We start from the raw sequence: 8,644 nt of genomic DNA, 5'->3' as shown, positions 1-8,644 counted from the left end.
GAGTTAAAAAAAAAGAAGGATAATATTGCCCTCTGAAATGTAGGGGATTATATATTAAGTATAAAGTATATTAAATATATCAGATATACTAAAATTAAAATACCTCAAAATTGCACTGAAGTACAGGACTTGAGTAAATACTTAGTTACTTTTTAAAGATGTTAGTGGAATATAATATTGTTATGTTCAACTGAAACCTGTACACACTCATAGTACATCCACTCACTTATTTTGCCTGATAAGATCTGCAATCTGCAATGTCCACAACAGACATTTTTACTGGTCATAGTTGGAAACATTACATTAATGATGTCTCTGTTCTATTTGAGTGTCTCAGTAAGCCATGACAGTGGGCAGTGAGTCAAAATGCACAGTACCAGGACCCTGAAAACTGAAGCATCTAAATGAAATGCAGAAATCGTTCATTTATCTATTTATACAGTGACGTCAAAATTTTGCCAGAATAATTGACACCTGCATGTGCATGGATCCTTTACAGCTATCTGCCCACACTGAATGACAAAGAGTTTAGGGTGTATTATCAGCTGGTATATTTATGTTTACATATCCAACCGATATGTTTTATCAGAAGCCTATGGTCAGACAGCCTTCTGATCTGCCCGCACCAATTGGAACAGAAGAGGGTTTGAATTGTGTTAGAGGAACGAACAGAAAGACACCCGGGACCCAAAGTCACAGGACCCAAGGACATCGCTGCCAGGATCTGGGCAAAGAACTACAAAGATGCTATTGTTGCTCCAAGAGGAACTTTGAACAGACAAATGACAAAGAATTTCAACCACCACTCCCCTTACATGCAACTGGAGTTACTGTAGAAGAAAAAGTAAACAATGATTGGCCTTTTACGGCTTAGCATGTTTACCATTCAAACCATAACCTTTCCCTGAAGGAGTTTAATTAGTCTGCTTGTGTTCATTTCTAGCAACATTTTTAGGTTGGTGGTGCAGCAGACAGAGGAAAAATATAAAATTAGTTACCAGTTTGTTCTAATGCAGTTTTGTTTTAATGAAATCCAGTACACTAGCAATAAATCCTATATTTGTGAAGCATGTAATGTCCTTTTTTTACACTGTGTCAGAGAGGTGTAAATTCAACTCTGATATTTTTTTAAGGTTGACATGGTGACTGTGTTGCAGCACCTCTTCCAGAGCCTCAGCTTAAAATGCTATACTTTATTTCTTTATCTACATGTCCTCACTGATAAATGAATTAGGGATAATGGTTTATTAACTGGACTGCAGAAATGTTCCAGGCTTTGGATGGAACTTAATCTGGATAGGTCTGGTCTGGTGATAATATGTTAATGTTGCTTTCCCTTCCCACAAATGGACAAATGTTTATAATATAATATAATACGTACAGGCAGTCCATCTTCTTAAGATTAAAAAACGCAGAACTTCAGTGTGTCACAAGTCATGTTTCCGCTATCTTTGCTGTGACATTTGAGGTCAGAACACAGTTTACAAAGACTGGCATATGTTTAGCACGCATCTCTGCACCCTAAAATAACTTTACACTTGCACGTTTCATTTCTCAACAATAGCATCTTGGTTTCCTCCTCAGGAAGTGGACACAACTCTTGTGATGTTAGCCGTCATTCTCAAAATCAGTCAGTCAGTCTGTCATTTGTACCTGCATGTTTGGTGTCTGGCACTGAAAAGAAATTAATCACAGTGATGTTTAACATTTTACATTGTTATCTCTATGTTGTTTGTTTTGTAAACAAAGGGTTTTTACACACTATCTCTAGATAAGAGCAGTCAGTCACACCTTCACTGTACATTAGCTTGCTGTTTAGCCTCTCAGTTTGAGTATCTTCAGCAGCAGATATCCATAATTTTCCCATTATCTCAATTTAAAGATGAGGTCATTGTTACACACTCAAAATAGGTCTGTCAAATTTTTACCTACCTCAATGAATAGGTACACTTTGTGTTCCTGCCAATAAAAAAAACGGTTGCACTTTTGAGAAGTAGTTAAAATAGGATGTTGTCTAATTCAAATATGACCCCTTGGCCAAAACATTGTCTGCTTGTAAATTCATTTTTATGATCTTCACCTGCAGATAGTGTGCAATTGTTTTATCTTGGATTTATTACCTTATAGACACTGAACAGAACAGGAACATGTCCTCAGCAGGTAGACACAGTGTGTCTAGTTCAAGGCAGGGCCGAACTCACTGTGACGGTTAAGGTGAATCTCGTCATTTTCCGTAAATTGTGTTCATATTTCATAGTTAACATTTTTTTAGTCTTTTTACTCTTTGATGAGATGATAAGGTGTGTGTGTGTGTGTAGTTGAGTGTTGACAATACTGACAATACATACTAGTAAGAGCACTAATATCTACTAGTAAGAGCTAATAGCACATATCGCATCAATGGGATAAATACCTAGAAGTAAGAGTTAGTAAAAAAGTGTAATCAATACAGGATAAGGGTATAGAAGAAGAAGAGCTCAGGAAGTGCATGTTAGAGGTTAGGAGTTTGAGGTGTTATAATAGGAAGTGTTCTCGGAAGAGATGAGTTTAAAAAAATGTAAATTTGCACTCATGCAAAAATAAAGACAGCTGGAATCAATGTGAAGCTTGTTATGAGTTACCACAAAAGTTAAAAGTCATATTGAGACATTGATGATTTGAGTTTCTCTCAAGGATGTGTGTGTCTTTCAGACTGCAGCATTTAACCAAACTGCTGCAGTCCGTGACTTCCTGAAATGTCCTCACTGTGGCTACTGAATTAAAACCCAGTCTCATGTTGTTTGTTCTATGTGGTTCTCAGTGAAGTCCTTCCTGTTGGTCGCTGCGGTGACGTGTGCTGTCAACTTAGTGTCAAAACATTTCTTGTTTGAATCGATTGTTTCTTCAGAGCTTCTTGTGTGCAGCGACGCTTTGATTCCTCACTCTCATGCACCTCATTAACTGCAGTGAGTGTTGGTCATACATTAATGAAACCTGATAACGAGTAGCTCGTTCAGCAGGGGCAGAAGTGCCAGTGTGTGCTCTGCAGATCACATCCACAGCAAACAATGCCTCACTAACCACCTGAGACTCTGGGAGGTGGACAGAAGAAACACCTGAGTCCTGGCTGTCTGTGGGCTCCTTTGCACCGGCCTTCCTATCCTAGTCTAATTATCGTCATTAACCGGGATTAGCACCCTGCTCTCTGTTCACACAGAGATTGGTGGAGGGCTCTAATGAATGTGAAGCACTTAACCCGGACCCACAGCAGGGTGTGGACCATATGCATGCGTATATGCACGTGTTTGACAGTAATTTGTGAGACAAATTAGGCAATTACATCTTGGAGGTGCTGATGACATAATTCTTTAACATTAAATCACAAAAATATTGTTTCGTTTTTTACAAGACTCATTTATTTCTACGAACAGCTGGACAGTGTTGTTTTTGGAAAACAGGGGGACTGAGTTAAAATAAGCTACAGTGTGTGTGTTCATTGTGATGGAGGAACATGTCACCCAGTGCAACAGTGTGGACTATCGATGTGTTTTAATAGTTTTCAGACGACAAAAGAGCTCTCTCTATATATCAAACTTTGGCTACACAGGCAATACTAGGGTCAATTTATATCTCTGCACCACAGTAATATCTGAATAGCTTCTTGACAGTACTTTTAGATACAACACGTTGTCAAACTATAAGCGGATGATTATAACCAAAATATTTTTCTTTTTCTTTATGTCATACGCTGATTTTCCACCTTATTGACGTTTGTATATTTATTACATGAATGTAAAGTGAAGCAATTGCCACATCTATCGCTGCAGCCTTCTTCTGCTGTTTGTCAATCAACACGATGTCTGGTTGGTTAGCCATCACCAGTTTGTCAGTCTGGATCTTGAAGTCCTACAGGATCTTAGCTCGGTCATTCTCAACTACCTTAGGAGGTGTCTTCCATTTTGACCTTGGGACTTTCAGCCCATACTCATGGCAGATGTTCCTGTACACTATGCCAGCTTGTTATGGCGTTCCATGTCTGCACTTTCTGCCTGCATCTTACACCCTGCTGTTATGTGCTGTACTGTCTCAGGGGCATCCTTGCACAGTCTGCACCTGGGGTCCTGCCTGGTGTGGTAGACCCCAGCATCTATTGATCTTGTACTGAGTGCCTGTTCTTGTGCCGCCATGATTAGTGCTTCTGTGCTGTCCTTCAGTCCAGCCTTTTCCAGCCACTGGTAGGATTTCTTGATCAGCCACTTCATCTATTTGTCTGTGGTACAAGACGTGCAGCGGCTTGTCTCTCCATGAAGATTCTACACACTATTATTAATTTATATATATATTACTGTATATATAGCTTACTGTAGGTTAACTGTAGTTAAACTGTAGGTTGTCAGTGTCAAACTGGTAGCATAAAAGTTTGAAAACAAATTAATTCATAAAATATTTAGATTTTTTTCCATATGTTGTTGTGTATGAAAAGGACCAAAATTAACACTGTAAGCGGACGGCAAGGTTAACTAGCAGACCTTTTAACAGCTTCTTTCATTGTGACTAGTTGTCAAAATATTTTTTTCACTTAACTTTCATAGAGATTGTTCTATATATCAATTTGTTGGTTTTGGATTTTAACTTTTCATATCTGTACCATCTAGAGAACAGGAATCTTGTTGAGCAGTGTAGGTAGAACTGAGAAAGTAAATAGTGTCAAAGAGAGAGAAAAAACCCTGAAATGAATAATCATCAAGATTATTATTTATGAGCATGAGCTGTGTCCATTGTTTCCATAGGGTGACCAGCTGTGGGTCTGTTATACAGACAGACGTGGATCCTCTGTTCCGTCACACACCAGACCCCCATTGTCGTGGCCTGGGTCATTAAAAGAGGATAGCCAGGGGACTGGGCCTCTGCTGTTTGGAGACCCCACACCCATTACACACACACACACACAGCCAAAGCCACACACAACGCATACCTCTAACTGCCATCTGGATGCCTCTTCTTTGGACACATCAGCAATAATTAGTACAAGTTCTGCTGCTGTCAAAAACACAAACATAAAGAGACAATTCATCTGCATATTAGTGGGTATGGAGCACAAGTGATCTGCATGACGACACATGAGGAAATTCTCAGTTCTTGTATTATACTAGCTGAATCAAACCAGACCCCGGCTGCTCGATTAGGCCTAATAATGGGGACTAACAAGTTTTAGCAGTTATAACACCTCAGGCTGAGTTAAACATGCCATAGCCTAGCTGAGTTTAGACTTTTAAGGTGGGGCGGGAGCTACAGCTGTAAAGGAAAGGAGTGGGCTGGGTTTCTATCACAAGACAAATCAAGAGCATCAGTGCGAAACGGAATCTGGCACAATAATCATTTCATTTCGATTATCTTGTTTTCAAAATCGCTGGAAGCCAAAATCATACAATAACCCAGCCAATCAACTGCTACTACTGATTTTTTTGTGTTTAGACACACTCATTGGAAAACAATATTCGTAAATAAAATCATGGCTATAAAGCACAATGATAATAAACCAGAGGACTTTGAGAAGAATTAAACAAACAGGCCTCAATATAATAGTTTCCTTAAATGCTAAAGAGTGGCACCACTTCACTGTAACAGGTGTTACGGGTCCATCTCTTATAGACTGATGACACAGTGTTTGTTAGTAATTTAGCAAACACAGAGAAAATTGACCTGTCAGCTGTCATCTGTTATCTTATATGACTGGAAAGATAGGCCTACTAATTGCCAAATGGCTATTAGCTCCATAGTCAATGCACAGACATGAAAGTGGTATCGACCTTTTCATCTAACTCTTGGCAAGTAACGTCTATTAAGCTTATTTCCCAAAATGTATGTCAAACTAGTCCTTTAATAGAAGAGAGTTAAAGTTTCCCCTGTCTAGTGAGTCAGTTGATAATGCTCCCTTCAAAGGGAATTTCTGATGTTGTATTCTTGACATAAAAGGTCAAAAAGACATGCTTGGTGGAAAAGTTGTATAATGCCATGCTCATATCATGGGATTAGATGGTAGAGATGGGGACGATTCCCTTGTTTATGACTGGCAAGTGCTCACCTCACACGACAACTCATTGTTTGGTTTTCAGGTACTTCCATGTTGTTAAAGGAAAGTTTTGACATTTTGATAAATAGCTTAGCATTAAGACTAGACTGCAGACTGGCTCGGTCCAAAGGTAACAAAAGTGGCCTACTAGCCCCTCTAAAGCTCAATAATTAACATGTTACATTACTATTGTTTAATCCATACAAAAACCAGCTATCCGTTTCTCAGACTATTTTTGAAGTTACCCACTTGACATGGTATATTAACACATTAACTATGGGGTATATTGTTGCACCGAAACATACTGTCCCCCATTGCTTCAATTGGATGCATGTTAGTAAGGGATCTTTAGGAGGAAATTATTACAGCAAGCAAAAACAGTGGCGGAAAAATAAAAACCAGCACCAGCTGCATGCAGTGAGGCACCAGCACGCAGAAAATCGTGATGCATTTATGGTGAAACAGTTCCAAAACCTGGTTAAGATTAAAATAGTTTTATTATTCGAATCAGATTTAAAGCATAATTACAACATCTCTGTAATAAAAACACACTATTAACCATTTAGAGTAACATAGGGGCCAACTCATTTTCTAGCATGTAAGACAGCCTATATGGCACTGCATTTTCCATTTTACCCACTGCAAGGGCAACCCCACCACCCACTGAGTCCACCACTACTGCTGAACATAGTAAACAGACCCATTTAAAACAACCAAAAGGTGGATAATGCATATGAACAATGTGTTAGTCAGTCAGTTAATTAGAGACAGTTACATTAGTAGCCTAACAGTAGCTGTGTTTACATGGATCCCAATATTTCACCAATAATAATAGATATAAAAATGCCTCATTTAACCACCTCAATCGGAAGAAACTGGCCTGATCCGTCCCGATCCGAAGAAACTTTCTACTGGGACGAGAAATGTGGTGTAAACCTTTGATTATCAGCTCAAAAGGAAAAGTGCCTGTAATATCCATATAATGGTGGGCTAATTTAAAGATATTCTTTCTGCACATGTTTGCCATGTCAGGGTAACATTTGGTGATGTGAACAAGTTTCTGGGAGGGGCAGAAACAGGGCGGTAGCAAAACAAAACCGGTCTGTGGCTGATTTTTTTGTTGGAGACCTTGAAAACTGTGGGGGATTGTTCAAATCCGGAAACAGAACAGCAGAAACGCATATATTGTTCCCAGGACAAGATGTGGGTCCATCTTTAAAATTGTATTACCAATCTTGTTTACTTCCATTAAACTACTACAGGAGGCTTCACAGCAGGCGGAACCATTTTGCAAATGTCAAAAAGTTATAATCTGATTAAGTGCTTTGGGGAATGTAAACACACATCTTATTAGATCACTTTACTCAGCGTTTACGTTAACAGTTAAAGGCGGGGTAAGCAATTCCAAAGAAATCCAATTCCATGACAAATATCATGATGTAGAGCGAACAGCAACTCTGGATTCATTTTCAGCTCACACACTGAGCACACAGCTACTAGTGGACCATAAGGAGATGGGCTGTTAGCTGAATTTGACAAAAATACTTGTTTTTGACTTAATTCGCTTACCATACCTTTAGGTTGGAATCTCTAATAAGAATGATTTCAATCAGGTTTAATAGATATTGTCCTGGTAACTGCAGCTAATGGTGTAGCCAGGTTTCAAACAAATTAGTTGGGCTGCACTATATATATTGTTTCAGCATCATCGCAATGTGCCCTTGCGCAATGGTCATTTGGCAGGATGTGTGATGTCAAGCAAGTCAAATTGACTCAAACACTTTTTTGTTGATTGACACAAAAGGAAAACTCACATTTTCCATGAACACAGTTCTCATTTTCCATGACTAATCTACAAGAGCAGTCTGTCTGAACTAACTAATTTACTCTGATTTAAGGGTACAGAGTTTGTTGCTAGTGAGTGACAAGCTGGCTGTGCAAACCACCAACCACAATCTTGATCAGTTTATCAAATAAACAAAGCAGGCCCCATCCCCGCTATTTGTCAAGGACAAATAACCACTTGTACAGGGGATTTGGTTGCAAAAAAAACTACTTTTGTAAACCACTCAGGAGGCGGATGTATAGCTGCTCTTTTATTTTTATAATTTTGTTTAAAATATGATCACTGCATTAAAGCTCAAAAAAGGATGGTTTGCACTCAGAAAAGTCTCCATTCTAAAAATAAAAAGTTTTTCAGGTAATTTATTTTTATTTTCTATACATTTTCCCTACAAAATCACCACAATAATTCTAGGATGCTAATTCTTTTCAAATAGAGCAATTGAAGTCATATCAAGAAAATTCTTGTATTTATTTCATCGCAATACAATATCGCAGAAAAGAAAAATCATTTTTTCCCAATATCAGCCCTACAAATTAGCCAGTGATTAGAAAAGTCATTAAGAAAATATTTTAATCAATCTATTTTAGTAAACTGCTCACCTTTAGGGAGTAAGGCCACCTTAAGCGGTTCTGACTACAAAGGGAGGATAGACCTAACGTTATTTGACAAAATATAATATTTCAATGGCAAACTATTACTACTTCATAGGAGTGTGTGTATCTGTGTGTGCGGGAGAAACAGCCTTG

This window comes from Micropterus salmoides, unplaced genomic scaffold (assembly GCF_014851395.1).
Source record: "Micropterus salmoides isolate LMB-PRFRI ecotype aquatic unplaced genomic scaffold, ASM1485139v1 Ms_hic_scaffold_22, whole genome shotgun sequence".
In the NCBI taxonomy this organism is placed as follows: domain Eukaryota; kingdom Metazoa; phylum Chordata; class Actinopteri; order Centrarchiformes; family Centrarchidae; genus Micropterus; species Micropterus salmoides.
This window is presented reverse-complemented; position numbering follows the sequence as displayed.